This window comes from Orcinus orca, chromosome 8 (assembly GCF_937001465.1).
Source record: "Orcinus orca chromosome 8, mOrcOrc1.1, whole genome shotgun sequence".
NCBI lineage: Eukaryota > Metazoa > Chordata > Mammalia > Artiodactyla > Delphinidae > Orcinus > Orcinus orca.
The window spans coordinates 43,576,798-43,593,018 of record NC_064566.1 but is presented as its reverse complement, the minus strand read 5'-3'; the positions used below and the strand labels follow the sequence as shown (position 1 = coordinate 43,593,018).

Here is a 16,221-nt window from a genome sequence, read left to right as displayed (position 1 = left end):
CTTGAAGCATGTTTGGCTGTAGGTCAGATGGAGGGTACAGGTTGGCCCTTGGAGTGGCTGGATCGCAACGTGTGCGCAGGCCTATGTGGGAATTTGACTGGTGGTTAGCCCTTGTAGACTGGTCCCGAGATGCCCACCTCCATCCAACTATGCAACAGCCCAGGCAGAACCTCAGAGAGCCCCTGTTCCCTGCTGTTGGTCTCAGTAACATCCCAGGGTTGGTAGGGGCTTCCATTCCTGACATCTCGGGAGCAGGGGCGGCCCCTGGTTCTCATACCTGGCTAGACCGATAGTGGAATTCTACACCAGAATGTCCAGCTCCCCGACCCACTGCACCCAGAAGCTTCCCTTGAAAAGCAGGGAGGCAGATGGGTGGAGACCTCCTGACTCTCTGACTTCTGGCTCAAGGCAGCAGCACAGCGCCTCTAGCTCAGGCTGATAGAATGTGGCCAAGGCAGGCCAGCCTGTTGGTCAGCTGCCGCGGGCTGGAGAGGTGTGGCTTGATAATGATGATGGGGATGGAGATGACTGCAGCTTCCGCCCAGGTGGCTGCCGTGGGGCGTGCGGGCCCATCACAGTGGTGCTGGGACACCTCTCACCTCAGCGTGGTGGGAGAGACCGTGAGCACTGAGTCAGCCAGGCCCGGGCTTGAGTCCTGCCACTCCCTGGGGCCTTGACAAGTGCCTTCTGCCCTCTAAGCCCCTACTTCTGTCTGTGAGGAGCCACTGAGACAAAGCATGTCTGGTCGCTAACAGTGCTCGTTCCATGCATGGCCAGTGCTCAGTAAATAGTTGCTTTTCTCCCATTAATAGTCTGAGGATTCTGAACAGTGAGTCCCAACTCCTGGGCTCTAAATGCAGCCTTCTGTGTACTAGAGAGAATACGTACGTGTTTCTGTGGGCAATAGCCCTGCCACCTTGCCGAGCAAAGTGAGCGCAAGTCCACGGAGTATGGCGATTGCCTCTTGGCGATCTCAAATCTTACATGTCTTTTTCTTTTTCTTTCTTACATGTCTTAAGTTTTGTCCTTTTGAGGCCACCTTTTAGAAAATTGGGATTGTGAAAGTAAATCCTTAAAATTTTTGTAACTCCAGGCTCCGTTTTCCAAACAGGTGTAGAAGCATTTTCTGCAAAAGAAGTGGGATGTAACCAGATCACTAGGGTGGTCATTGGAAACCAAAATCATAATTTGTTTAGGAAACTCAGCCATAATCAGATAGTCCACGCTTATGACTTCCTAATTTATTCAGCATTTTGGACCTTTCCACCTTGGAAATATGACAAATTTTACATTGGTGACTTGTTACCAAGTTTTTACACCAGCTTGATTTTACTTTCCTCATGTCCTAAGCTTAGAAATTCTGGCATTTTTAATTTTTACTGGAGCAAGAATGAAGCGTTCTTTTCCATATCCATCTCACTTTCTCTGCAAGCCTTTGTGTAGAGGTGTGATAAGCCTTAGGGTACCCAGCCAGTGGCAGACAAAGGAATGTGTTTACGCATCTCATAATTCCTTTCTTCACATGAAACACTTGGAGCACGAAGAGACATTCTCTGTCCATTTCCTCTTGTTGGGTAAAGTGTTACTACGGGACAAAGTGCACGGCATGTGGAACCTCTTGGTGGGGAGAAGAGAGGCGGCGGTAATGTAAGATAATCTACTTGACATTCCTTGTTGGGCTCTTGTTTTTAAAGGAATATGGCAACCTGTGCATGGCTTGTCCTGGGAGGAGCTGACTTCAGTCATTGTGATGCCTAAGAATCAAGTAAGTAAGTCACAGTGGTGGATCTCTTTTCTGCCATTGAATCGCTCCTGGGGGGCTGGCTTCAGGCTTTGGAAAGGATAGGGGTGCTTGCACTCTTCCTTCAAGCCCGAGTGAATGTGACCCCTATGAAGAAACAGTGGCTGGCGAAAGCCCTCTGTCTTTGCCTACCACCTCCAAGGGCGCACAGCCCTCCCACGCTGTCAGAGAAGGGAGTGTGGCAGGGATTGAGACTGAGATGTGTTTGGGGACATGAAAGACCTCTGTGACTCAGTGGGCTTTGAGTGGATGGAATCTCTGTCCCTCTTCCTCTCAGCTGTCCTGACTCCACTCCCAGCTCTGATGCTGTTTCCGTCTCCTGCTGGCCCAGGTCTGTGCCAAGACAGGAATCTGGCCAGGTAGCTTCTTCAGGGAGTGACTTCCAAGCATGGTAGACCGTTTGTCCTAGAGTTGCAAATATGATCACAGCATCTTCCTCTGCTTGGGTTCCATTGTAAGCAGAGCAAACCTGTTCGTATCTTTCCATAAATTCAGCAGGGGCATGGAGGCGTAGGGTCTGGAAGACTCCGTGTAGGTGAAAAATCAGTGACTTGTATGGCATCATCACCCTCATGAACTATGTAAGAGCCTTCCCACTGCTCTCCTGGCCCTACTCTGTCCCCTTGCTCTGTCCTCTTCAATGCTGCCAGAGACCTTCCTCAAAGACATGTCTGCCTGTCACTCTCCCACTGGCCTTCAAGGGCCCCCTCCAGTGACTTTCTAGACCATTTGTCCAAGAGTTGAAAATTTCCTCTCCTTTCCACCCCAGCTCCAGTCCCACAACTCCTGGAACAGATCTCCACATCCAGGACACGTGTTCCCTCTGAGAAGCTTCCCTCACTCTCCCAGCAAAGTTGGGGCCTCCTCCTCTCCACTCCCCTAGCGCTTTGTTCAGATCTCAGGTGTGTCACTGGCTGAGTCGAGTTTTGTCCACTCGTCCGTCTCCCCCACCAGCTGTGGAAGCCTGGAAGGCAAGGATCCGTCTTCCAGCCTCCCTGTCTGAGCCGGGCAGCACCAGGGCTGGGCACATGGCAGGGGAGCAACAGTGTTTGTTGGCTCAAGGAGTTCAAGCCCTGAGGTTTCTTCAGGGCTTTATGGCTCATGAAGTCCTATCTTCTGTCTCGTGCGGGCCTCGTACCTGGGGAGGGGTAGTCAAGTCATCCCCATTTATTTTACAGACATGGAGGCTGAGGTCTGAGCTCTCAGACTATAGGCTGTTAAGGTCCAAGACCCACATCTCCTGTGAACCAGGCTAGTTCTAGTTCTGGTTTCTATAACCAAATTTTATAATTAGAGAGAACCCAAGAGGTTATTTAGAGCAAACCCCTCATTACCTGATAGGGAAACTGAGGCCTGGCCTGAGGATATTTTCTCAAGGTTGCAGGACCCACTGCTGTCCAGTGGAGATTTGGAAGGCAGGGCCTAGAGTTCCAGTCTAACTTTCTTTCCACACCCCTTCCCTCCTCCTCTGCCTCCCTTCTGTATACAGCCGTCAGAGTCCATTTGGGGACCATCTGTCTGCATTTACAGGAGGGTGAAGAACTTACAGAATGCCCTGAGTCAGAGGGAAGGTAGAATAAAACTGACCCTGCCTCAGGAGCTTCCCTGGAGGTGTGAGACCAGGGGTGGGTGGTGGGTGGGGGCTGCAGAGCCCAGTGGAGGGGGGAAGGAGGGGAGGGTGAGGCTAGGGCAGGGAACAGGCCCCAGAGGAAGGGCAGCCGGCAGGCGTGGCTGGGGATTCAGAGGCTGGCCTCGTGGGCACTGAGGATCCCCGGTGGAGGGAGGCTGGAGAGGGTGAGGAGTCCGTGTTGAGATGCTGAGCAGCAGCGTGAGAAAGGGGTTGGCGGGATCTAGGGGAAAGCTGCTTTCGTAGTTCTGGTTCTTAGTGTCTGGGCAAAGAGGTCCTGATCAGCCAGCCTGCTGGGGCCTGAGAATCCCTCCCGTTTCCCGGAGAAACACAGAAAGTGGAGTGCGTGCATAGAGGAGGGTTGAACGATAGACAATTCCATCATTGTCTGAAATGTGTATGGGGAGGGAAGTGTGTGCATTGCTGGCCGGCTCACCTCTATTGTGCTCAAATGAATTTTGTTTTGTTTCTGATTGACCACACTTCCAGATGGTCTTTTCCCCCATCTCAATCTTAGGGCTCTCCTGGAACATTCATTCCGTCCAGACATGATACAGGACCAGGTTGGTCGTGCTTTTTCCAGTTTCACCCTGCCTCTTCTTGCAACTTCCTAGACACACAGACTGGGATCCTGGTACTGACTGCAGGCTCTATCTCCACTGGCAGGTTGAAACATACACTTTGCCCAAATTACAGAGAATGTGAATTTTGCCAAATAGGTACCTTGACCTTGAGTTGTTTTCCAACACATGACCAGGTTATAAACCTCTGCAGGGAAAGTGTGCAGTGTCACATCATTATTGTTTACACCTTTGGCTTACGTTACACTCTACATTTCATCAAGATCAGTTCATCTTCATAATAAGTAAATCTTCATTTACTCCCATTTCACAGATGAGGAGTTTGACTTAGGCTGTGACCTGCCCAGCGTTAATGTAGCTGTCTATGGGCTGAGCTGGGCCACAGCCCAGGCCTCCTGTTTATAAATTCTCTCATCTTTATACCCTACTAAGCTTCACCCATATGCAAATTTCTGAAGGGCCCAGGACATAAGAGGAGCTCAATAAATATTTGTTGAATGAGTGAACTTTGGCTATATTTTCCTTTTTTTGGGGGGGTGGGGTGGGGTCACTCTTACCCATGAATGGATCCTCTTTGACAGCAAAGGGAACACTACCCTGTGAAGTATTTGAATTTCTTTCCACGATAAGGAACTAGTGAGTTCTCTTCTCACCCAGCCTCACCTCCGGGAACTGGGTCACGCACACTGAATAATTAATTCCTTGAGTCTTTAACTCCTGATGCTGAGATGATCTGACCAACATTGGTCTTGAAAGGTCCCTGGCAGAGACAGATCCTATTGTTTGTCATCATACACCTTCAGATGACCCATCTCATTGCTCACAGGGAATACTCTTGGCCTAATCAGGTCAGACTTCCAGCAGCTTAATTCAGTTCCCTCCTGCCACTCATCCCCATCAATCTCCCCTAGAGCAAAGGAGAGAGATCTTTGTGGGTTATCTTAGGTATTTAGGGTTCTGTAGGGACAGGAAGGCCCACCTCTCCTTTCTCACTCCCCCTCTGAACTCCTTAAGATTTTGTGGCAAGGGCTGGAGAAAGAGCAGCAGACCCTGTCAGGTTGGGAAGGAATGCATGGGGCTGGGGAGGCAGTTATCAAAATACCTGCTGGGCCTGCGCTTTCCCTGAGTGACACTTGGGTCATGTTGCTTAGAGTCTGCAGGGGATCCAGCTGGCCTCGTTAGAGCAAACTAATTAGATCTCGAGGTCAGCAGAGTAGAGTGGAAAAAAGAGTAGGCTGAGGTCAAAAGACCCACGATCTGGTGCTGGTTGTTCACAGCTCATCGGCATGGCATGGCCATGGGCCAGTTGCAGAATTTCACCTGCCCTCAGATTTCTTATTAAGGAAGTAAGGGAGGCACAGAGGGTTGTGGCATCTTAAAGGGGCCTCCTAGACTCCCAGTGCCCACTCTGCCTGTCCTCGTGATCAGCACCGTCTTCTCCTCCAGGTCGCCACCTCCTCTGCTTGCTTCTGTAGGCATTTTCTCCTGGACTTTGTAGCATTGCCTCTCCCCTGCCCCACCCCGAGATATGCCAGAGTGCAGATAAAAACTGCCTGTTGCTGCCGTAGTCTCCTGCCAAGCAGCCTGGAAAAAAAAAGTCTAATGATTTGAAAGTGCATTGGGGACCTAGGAGGTACAGGTTGGTATAGGAGGGGAGTGGGATTAACCTGTGAGTGGAAAGAAACCAGCCCAGGTTCTTAGGGGTTGTTGGGATATCCAAGATCTTCATGTCCTGAGGTGCCTGGACTCTGTCCAGCTGTTTGACCAAAGGATACTAGATATGTTCTTAAACACATGGCCCCAAGTTTACCATCTTCTTCCCTGGCCAGGCTCTGTGGTCAGGGGTGACCAGACAGTCTGGAGCAATAATGGTTGTGGTGTTGGTGGAAAGCTGCTCAGGGGGAGCTAAGAGATGTCTCAGACAAACAACTAACACACAAAGGGCAAGGGTTGAGGGGGGTGGGTCTGTCTCTACGACTGATGATCTTGGGGCGTGAAAGCTGGAAAGAGCCTACAGATCATCTGATTTATTTCTCCAGTTTTATGGGTAAAGAAACCAAAGCCCAGAGACGTGACTTAACCAGACCCATAAAGCAAGCTAGAGGTGGAACCCGAGATGCAAGCCAGGTCTCCTGATTCCCAGCCTTGGAATCACAAACCTGATACAAAGTGGCTATTTCCCCAGTGCCATATTGCCTCCTCTCCGTGGGTTCAGCCACTGCCCTTTCCACTCGTCTCCTTGACCCTGGGCTTGATTGTCCAAGGTGTTATCAGGGCCCACAATAACCTCCTTGTTTATCGAGGCCTAATAAAACCTGGGTGTGACATCACCACGAGGTTGAGGCTTCTCTCACATGTGGGCTGTTTGACTTGTACTCAGGGATTTAACACTGTTGGGTCAGCAGTATTCTGTTTTATGGTGTGGCTTGGGGTGAAAGATTAATGCAAGACAGGAAATGAAGGATCTGATGGCCCAGCCTCAGCAATAGTGGACTCTCGTGGGTTTATCATTCAGACAGAAATCAGCTTTGTTGCTAATCATGCCTCTTTCTGAGACTCTGGAGCTGAGGGCATGAATCAAGTGCAGCCTGCACCATCCCTTGCTCTGAGAGGGGGCGCTTTGGGTTAGAGGCTGTCCGCCCCATCGCTGTGTTGCTGGCACGTAAACCAGAACAGAAGCCATTGATTTTTTTCTCGAGGGCTCCATTTGGCTCAGCACTTCCTGCTGAGCTCAAGGAAATGTATCGTGAGCTCTTTCCATTGAGCAGGCGCTGGGTTTACATATTTTACCTTGTTTTTCCTCCCTGCGGCCCTCTGAGAGGTGAGCATGGCTGTTTGTTATATCGAGGAGAAAATGGGCAGATCCAGGTTAAATAACTAGCCCACGTCCCACAGGGGCCAGGGCTCAGATGCAGGGGGTCCGATCTTAAAGCCTTTCCTCGCTCCACATTTCACACGGCCTCTCTTTGCATGGAGAAGGGAGAGCTGGGCCAAGTGGGCCGGGCATTGACTGAGGCATCAAGCATTTATGATGGGACTTCTGAGTGCCGGGCTCTGGGCTTGGTTGTGGGGATGCAAAGGTGAGTAAGACCTGGTCCCTTTATTCCCAGGAGTTCATGGCCTGGCCTGGTGGCAGGACAGATGTGTATAGAGTCACAGCCACTGCTCTAAGCAGTGTCATAATGAGTCATACACCAAGTGCTCTGAAAGCACTGAGAAGAGAGCAACGCGCAGGGAAACTGGCACCAAGCATGTGCTCTGGGACTTGGGTATTGAGGGGTAAGTAGGAGATTGCCAGGCAGAGAAGGAGGCAGAGAGTTTTCCAAGTGAAAGATGTGGCGGTATGAAGGCTTGATTCGGTACTTGGAAGTGAGGAGTCATGGGCATATTTTCTCAGCTGACGTAGAAGGAGTGGAACTTTCAGTTGGGAGATAAGCTGGGGGAGGAGGGGTTTGGGACCAGAACGTTAAGGGCTTTGTAAAACACTTGCTAATTATGTGAGAGTCGTTGAAAGAAACATCAGACCAGCAGAGATTCTCCAGATTGAATTCTCCAGGCGTCTGAAGTACCTTTCCCTGTAGAAATGTTTGTGGGACTTGTGTTCAGACAGTTTGTGTCCATTTTCTACATTTTGTGTCTCACGAACCAGTGGAGGTGTTTATTGATGGCGCTAGGGCATTGGGGTGGGATGGGCCACACTGACAGTTCATATTTAAAATGTCTCAGATTCCTCTTGCCAAATAAGCTGATAGCAGACACCCTTGTGGGTTCGTGTGCAGCCTGTCTCTCCAGGGATTGTTTTGCATTCCAGACAAAGCCACACAGTAATTCTGCAGCAGCTGGGGGTGTGGGGTGAGAAGGCTACTTAAAGATCAGCGAAAATATATTGCTGTTTTTAAGGACAATATTTACAAGGCAAAAGTATCTAGGAAGTGATCATTTGCCCTGAGGGTGAGCCAGAATCTTTTAAAAATCCCAACCCTTTAGAGTGAGGAGGGTCTTGGGGAAGAGAGAGAGCCTTTCAGGAACTCGTGCCTCTCTCCTCTCTAATGAACTCCCTGCCGAGGTCTGCCCCAGGAAACCTATTCTGGAAGCAGAACTGTCGTACCCTTCATGGAGGGGAGGGGAGCAAAAACCCGGAGAGCGATCTGGAGTTCAGGTCTTCCTGGTCTCGTATCACAGTCCATCTTTTGTGGCCCCCTGGGTTTTGTTTCTTTACAAGGAAAGAGGAAATCCTTTCTGGGATGGTGGCTGCTTTAGTGAATGTGTTTTTCAGAACATAAGCCCAAACACCTAGAGAAGTGTCCAGCGCCTTCATTCAGCCAACCCAAATGTCTTACATCGGAATGGCAGGAGACTGTCTCCCGAACCTTGACAGAAAATTCACTGGCTCAGTCACATCTTCTGTGGTCCTCCCTGGGGCTGCTCTCTGTTGGGGTGTGGGTCAGGGAGGGGCGTTTTGACCCACCGAGTGAGGAATGGCCAAGGCAGTCGCTGGTCCCGGAGTGCTTGTCTCAGCATCTCTGAGCTCACAGGAACGTGGCCTTTGAGTGTCACCTGGAGAGCCAGGTGTCCCTCCCCTCACAGCTCTGCGGCCCCCCTCACACAGGCTCACATCACCCTCCAGGTCAGCCTTTGTTGTTGGTAACAGCTGTTACCAACCTGTCAAGCTAATCATCTCAGAAGTGGGGTCAGCAGCTGAGTGTATCTTAGGGACTGGTTCTGCCCTAATCAGAGAGGCCTTTCTGTATTTACTGTCTGAAACCTTGCATGGTTTTAAAGAGCTTTTGTGAAAACAGTTCATAGGAGACTTCAGTTCCTCTGCATAGTAAGGATGTGGCCCAAACAGTCTTTCTCTCTCCCTTCTGCTCAGACCCCTGAACCAGCCCCCTGGTAACGGCACATTTGACGTGGGCACAGAGCCCCTTGGGCGGGTCCGGTGAAGGGAAGACAGCATTGCTCAGGGCTGTCTCGCCCGGTCAGTCTCTGGCCTGCTCACCCCACAGAGGCTGCATCTGAGAACCATTAAGCTGTGTTCACTTAGCACATTGCCCGGCACAAGGTAATTGGTATCTGTGGGATGAATATAGGAACAAATACATTACCAGCAAGTAAACCCTCCCATTTTCCAGCAGAAGCAAAAAGGACTGAATATCTCTCAGGCTGAGTTGAGTTGCCCGAGTGCTGTCCACGATCCAGCACGCACTCCAGGAAAGATCCCTCTGGTCCCGGGCACGAAAGGAATTACAGACTCTCCTATCTCCTGGTTTGGGCCTGGAGGGAGGGCCAGAAGAACTTTCGTCCACATCCAGAAATTCCCCCACTCAAGACTATGAGTCCTACTTTCAAGGCTTAAAACAAGCCTAACATACAAACAAAGAACAGTAACAGCAACAAAGCATGGGAATGTGGGCCCCGGCGAAAGCCAGGTAGAGTCCATCCTGCCGGCGACCCCCGCTTGCCCAGCCCATCCCCGTTTGGCTGAGAATCCCATGCTTGGACGTGTCTCCCAGGAGCCTCCCGACGCGTATCCTTGTTTTGTCAGACTGCTTTTCTGCAGCACAGGGCTTTTCACAATTAAATCACGGATCCCAGCTTCCCAAGTGTGTTGACATGTCAGTAGGTTTCGAACAGCCCATTAGGCTTTTCTGACTCAGGCAGGGCTCACCTGCCCGTGCATGTGCACACACCTGCTCGGAAAGGTTGAATGCAGTTGATAGGCCGTTGTGTGGAGACTGGGGTAATGGGTGTGCCCAGCTGAACTGCCGGCTGGGTGGACACCTCACTGGAAGAAACAGGCAAGCATCTCCCCTTCCCAGGCCCCGGGCACACCTGCACAGAGGCCAGCTGACCTCCGAGATCCAGGGAGGTATTATTTACACTGCTAATAACATTAATTATAATACAAACAACAAAGCATGTCTAATTGCATATCAGGAAATTAATCCTGAAATTAAAGGACTATAATTCAAATGAAAAATGTTTTAAGTCTTTTAAGTGAACTCTAAAGGTGGTACAGTGAGCGCTGTTCCATTCCTCCCGAAATAAATTTTTACCGGTAAATGTTCATTCATTCAACAAACATGTACTAATTACCTACTAGGAGCCGACACCACACTGGCACCAAAATCACAAAGCTAAAAATCAGTAGACAATTCGTTAATGGGTGAATTAGTCCAAAGGGACATGATACAAAAAGTTGAATTATTTGATTAAATATTGATTGAATGCCAACTGCATACTTAGAACTGAGCTGAATATTCTGGGAAATAGAAAAGAAACAAAAGACACTGGCCTTTTCCTTAAGAAGTTTATACACTATATTGTCCAGACAAGCATAATGCACAAAACTGTGTTGGCTTCAAGGCTAAATGAAGTGCCAGATGGCCGGTGCTGTGTCTCATATGACCCCATGTGTGTTATAACTGTCTGTCTCTAGGAATTACTAGATGGTAGTTTCTCAGAAGCTGGGAAGACAGAGCTTGTTCCCCTGGTATCCAGAGTGCCTAGCAGTTTCCCCCTTGGACCTCAGGCTGCAGAGATTCTGTGTGGGAGTAGGCCCAGGAAGCTGTATTTTTGGACACTTCCTAGTGAATCGTGCGGTGTAGAACCAGGTTTGGTGACCTCTGGCACAGACTCTGAGAGTAAGAAGAATGCATGTGAAAGAAGGGTCAGTATGGGATGGGGAAGCTTTTGTGCCTGAAAACTCCGGCTCATCCCTTAAGATCCAGCTCTGGCGCTGCTTCTTTGAGCCTCTCTCCAGGCTGTGGGTCACTCCATCTCCCATCTCTGTGTCCACACGTCTTGGTACCCACCTCTACTGCAGCTCTTAACTATATTATTTAAAATTATTATTATTTAAAACTATTATTTAAAACTATTATTATTTAAAACTATTATTTAAATTATTTAAAACTATTATTTAAAATTGATTCCCTGAATAGACTGATGTCAGCACATAGTAGGTGTTCAATTAGTACTTCAGGGCCTGACTTTGCTTCAGAGGATGGGTAAGATTTGAGCAGGGATGGGAGGAGGAAGGCAGAGACCAGATGTGGAGCATTAAATGGGCCAGTCTGTCTGATGCAGCCGCAGGGGAGCCCTAAGACCTTTAGGAATTGAGCCTAACAAGGAAATGGGGGCTGCGTGGAGGGGGCTGACGAGCCCATCATGGGAGTTGGGACTTATACAGTGGGGCTTAGGGAGCCCTGAGGGCTTTATGAGCAGTGTGGGGTGGTGCAGACAAGACGGGAAGGGGAAGACACGAACTGGAGACGAGTTAGGAGGCTCCGGGGTCATTCTGGTGGTGGTCAGAGAGAAAGGGCAGTCACAGTTCACGCCACCACACAGCCTGAATTTTGTGGCTGCTCTTGATTGGATTTTACCAACAAGCAGTGGTTATTGGACATGTGCCATTGCCAGAGGCCCTGGATATGCAGCACCTGGCGTCAGAGAGCTCACGGTCCAGGGAGGCGGGCGGACCCAAAAGTAGTTCATGCGATAGTCTGTATGCAACCGCCACTGGAACCTCCACGGAGTACAGTGTAGGAGAGACCAAGGTAAGACTTCAAATAAGAGTTGCAGCCAAGGATACCGCCTAGCCTGGCGTCAGAGTTTCATCCTCATGTAACCCAGTGGGGTCAGGACTGTTATTATCTCCATTTTATGGATGAGGAAACTGAGGTTCAAAGAAATTAGGTGACTCATCTAGGCTCACACACCTAGTAAGTGGTGGGTCAGGTTTGTAACAAGTCTGCCTGACTCCAGAGCCCACACTGGGACCCCTGACACTCTGCTGCCTTTGATGTTACAGCCCTAAAGCCGACTGGGTTTTTACCAAATGAACGGGGTCTGGATGGGCCTTCTAGATGGAGGGACCAGCATAAGCAGAGGCACAGGGAGGGAGGCCTGGAAGAGTTCAGTTTGTTAGGGAGCTACAGATGCAGATGGCTCAGTAGGTCTGGTCGTGGGGTCAGGGAAATGGTGAGGTGGCAGGCTGGAGAGCAGGCAAGGGGCGAAGCAGGAAGGTGGGTTTTGTCTTGCTCTGCTGAGATGTTTGGCTCTCACCCTGAAGACGCTCAGGGAGCTGCTGAAGGGTTTGAAACAGGAACAGAACCTGACCAAGTGTGCATTTCTGGTGGAAAGATCTCTCTGGCAGCAGCTCCAGAGAGAGGCTGGTGGACTGGAGGGAGCAAGCGGGAAGGGCATTTATGAGGAGGTATTGAGAGTTAAATGAGAGGGGAGGCTGGACAGGAGGCAGTGACTGGGGCTATTGCAGAGGCAGTGCCTGGTGACTGGCTGGCTCCTCGAGGTGAGGGAAAGGGGGCAGAGGAGGTGACTGCAGGGGTGTGGCGTGAGAGTCTGGGTACAGATGGTGCTGTTCACTGAGGCTGCGGGTGCCAGGGAGGTGAAGGCGGAAGGTAAACTGACCACATGTCAGGTCTCTGCAAGACAGTCAGGGGAAGAGTGTAATTGGCAGTTGAATACAGGTCTGGAAAGCAGCTGGAGGTTCACGACAGAGGGATAGCTTGATGGGTCATTGGGATGTAGATATTGGTTGATCCGTGGGTGTGTTGAGGTCCTTGAAAACGGGAGGAGTGTGCAGATCAGAATCTGGGGAAATTTCAGGGGCATTCAGAGGGAGATGTGTCTGCACAGACTGAAGATGGGAGAGACCCTGGGCAAGATAAGGTCCAATAAGTGACAGCTAGCTGTAGCCACAGAGTTGGTGGTGGCCTTGGGCATGATGCCTACGTGGGCTGTGTGTGGGAGGGGGAATGAGACTGTGGTAGATTAGAGGGTGAGTGGAAGTGAGGAAGTGGACATTGCCAGGCTAGACTTTCCTACTGGGAACCTAGACTGTGAGGGGAAGGAGGGAGAGTGCCATTATGAAGAGCAAATGTAGATCTAACTGTGGTTGAATTTGTGCACATTTTTGAGACTGATTTCACATTGTTAAATTCACACATCCAAAAAAGAACAAAAAACACTTTTGTTAGGCAATGAGTTCTTTTTTTTTTTTGGTTTGAAAAAATGTAGTTACTTGGCACAATTCTTCAAAATGGGGGAGCCTTTGGAGGACAGACTCCATGAGACACGGTTTGGCTGTGAGCTTCTGGGGCAGGGACTGCTCTGTGGTTGTCCTGGGCTCCTGGGTATGGTGTGTGCAGAGCGAGCAGGCGTTGTTGAGAAATCCTTTTCAAGTTCACTTTTCCACGACTTTTATGCCTCCTCCCCAGCATCCTTCTCTGTCCTCCAGACTGATTACTAGGGTTGCAGTCCCTGAGGCCTGAGCTCAGCCATCCAGACACAAAGGCTCACCTGGGGGGTGACTTTAAGGGTGTGCTGGGCAAAGGCTCGGTGGAAAATATGCTTTAACTGTCCCATCTCAGCTTAAGGTAGATAAGGGGAGATGATCACCCTTACCATCTATGTGAAAATGCCCCTATTTCTGCTGTGATTTGGCTTGGGCTACCTCGGGTGGTGGGTGTTATCCCCAGGGCAGTGGGCTGGAAGGACGCTGGAAAAGCACATCCTGAGCCCGCCCCACGAGAGGCACCTTCATCTAATTTTCACAGGGACTCTGTGTTGTTTGTGACTTGCTCAAGGGAATGCTGGGGACTCGGAAGTCCACATTCTTTCCACCACACCACATAGGCTTCCAGGGGCTTCCTGAGGGCTCAGGGGTTATTGAAACCAAGGAAACGACTAGCCTATCTGTCCCATTCTCTTGTCTTATTATAGGGTATATAATAAGGTATATTCACCAGAGGGTGTATATGTGTGTGGGGAGGTTCCTGAATGAGGGGTGGTCAGGCATATTTCTGGGGGTTAACCTCCAGTGACAAATCTGGCATTCCTACCATGCTATGGTTTACCTACTGGATTAATTGATATTTCCTGCCTCACAGATAAACCCTTGATTCTCAGTGTCTTCACATACTTCAGGTTTATTTCTCACATATGTGAAGTCCAAATGTTCCTGGTCATAGACTGCTTTCCTCCAAGTGGGCATCAGGGAGCCCAGCTCCTTCCTTCTCATGGCTTTGCCGTCTCGCACATGTGATTTCCGTGGCTGCTATGCTCTGGCGGAAGTGGAAAGAGCCTGGAGGATTGCCACGGGAGGTTCTCATGGGTTGGTCCTAGAAGTTGCGTGTGTCACTTCTGCTCACATTCCATTGCCTGGAACTGGTCACGTGGGCTCACACAGCTGCAAGGAAGGGCCCAGGAGGAAGGAGCAATGTGTCTGGCGATCAGCTGGCCTGCCTCTGCCGTACCCACCCGGGCTAGAAAGTCACCCACCCCTCAGCTGACTTGTTATTGGTATATTCGCCACAGTTATCCACGATCGCATCGAGATCTCCTTGTGCCAGATCCTGGCATTTTGGAGTTTGATGAAAGAAGGGGAGTATCATGAACCAAAGGGTCTAGAGCAGAGACCACGTACCTGATGTGGTGTATGAGGCAGCACTCGGATCCCTCCATCCACTTTGTGTGGGAGCTGTATGGGATGGTGGTTACAGATGTGGGCTCTGAACTCTGGCTCTAGGATGTCAAGTCACAAGTTCCTTACTTCTGGCCATGTGCCCTTGCCAAGTTGCCAACTTTTCTAATTCTTTGAAAAGTGGGGATACCATTATCATTAGATAACAGTATCTAATGATGCCTTGGTTTGTTACAATGATTAACTTCTTTAATACATAGAAAGCTTTTTACCTTGCTGCTCAAGACTTCATAGATGCTCGTTAAATGTCAAGGATTATTATGTTCCCAAGGTCTGAGCATTCATTCATTCATTTAGCACATACTGTATAGAGAGGGCCTTGTGCTAGGAACTGGGAGTAGGGAAGTCAAAAATTAATTTCAGCACAGGACTTACTGTAACCGAGGTAAGTACAGATCCTGTGGGACAGATCCAACGCATTTTGGAAAGGGGTTGGCGACAGGGAGGTGGAGAGTGTCTAGAGGAGAAGAGCTTTGAAGGAAGACTAGGAGTTAGTGGGGTAAAAGGATTTGTTCACATCCATGTGCTGTGCTTAAGAACAGTAAGTATGGGGCTTCCCTGGTTGAGAGTCCGCCTGCTGATGCAGGGAACACGGGTTTGTGCCCCGGTCCTGGAAGATCCCACATGCCGTGGAGCGGCTGGGCCTGTGAGCCGTGGCTGCTGAGCCAGCGCGTCCGGAACCTGTGCTCCGCAGCGGGAGAGGCCACAACAGTGAGAGGCCTGCGTAGTACCGCAAAAAAAAAACCAGTAAGTATGGTATATGATATGTCAGACTTACTGTTTTTTCAAACGGGCAAGCTTCTTTGCCTCGCAGCAGGATTCTCCTAACGTGAACAGGATTCATACCCAGTGTCCCTGAAATTGATGTTAGTCAATGAAAAATATGCGAAGCTCTGATTTTGAGAGACAGAAGTCTTATCTATTGACACGGCCATTGTTTCTCCTCGTTGGAGTCTGATGGCATGTGCAACAGATCTGGGCTGATCTGGACCTGCCCTTGGGGAGTTTTTAGGGAATCTGTACACTGCAGGGAAGAATGCTCCCTGCTTTCAGGGAACTGCAGTCTGCTGGCTGCACTGTCTAGGGACTGTCAGAACACAGGAGTGTTCTCCCCAGGCAAGGGATGGTAGGCGCTGAAAGCTAAGAGCAGGGAGCCCCTACCCAACCTTCCCTGTGGATGTTGAAGCAGATTTTACAGGTGCTGAGTGAGGGAGGGGCGGCATTGGTGGTGGTGGCCTGGGGAAGGCAGAATAAGAGATAAAAATTGGAATTTGGCAGGGCTGAGCTTCCAAAGGCTTCCTGGAGTCAAATGAGATTTGGAAGGAAGACTGAGAGGAGCCCAGATGACTTACAAAAAAAACAAAAACAAAAACCAAGAAATTATGCCATTGAGCCAAATAAAAAAACAGCAGGATTCTTTCACTATCTATTTTATTACACTTTAACTCAAAAGTATTTTAGATAATTTGCTTCATTGTTAATTAGGCCACAAATTCTGTCCTCTGGCCTTGGACAGCTCCTACTGTAAGGTGGCGATGGTTTGTTTTTTTAATGCATTTTATTATATTTTTTTTATTGTGGGAAAATATGCACGACAAAATTTACTATTATGACCGTTTTTAAATGTTCGAATTCAGTGGCATTAAGTATATTCACATGGTTGTGCAACCATCACCACCATTGATCTCCAGAACTTTTTCATCATCCC

General features: G+C 49.6%; 1 protein-coding gene across 22 annotated transcripts in view; it reads left to right on the top strand.

Moving 5' to 3' along the window:
- MICAL2 (microtubule associated monooxygenase, calponin and LIM domain containing 2) overlaps window positions 1-16,221 on the top strand; it is a 222,379-nt gene that overhangs the window by 26,712 nt on the left and 179,446 nt on the right. For 21 of the 22 annotated variants that reach the window (XM_033404495.2, XM_049713786.1, XM_049713782.1 and 18 more), the window contains exon 2: window positions 1,695-1,765. The exons of the other annotated variant lie outside the window; for it this stretch is intronic. The gene's annotated coding sequence lies outside the window, so the exon portion shown is untranslated. The remainder of the gene's footprint in view (window positions 1-1,694; window positions 1,766-16,221) is intronic. 22 annotated transcript variants of the gene reach the window in all.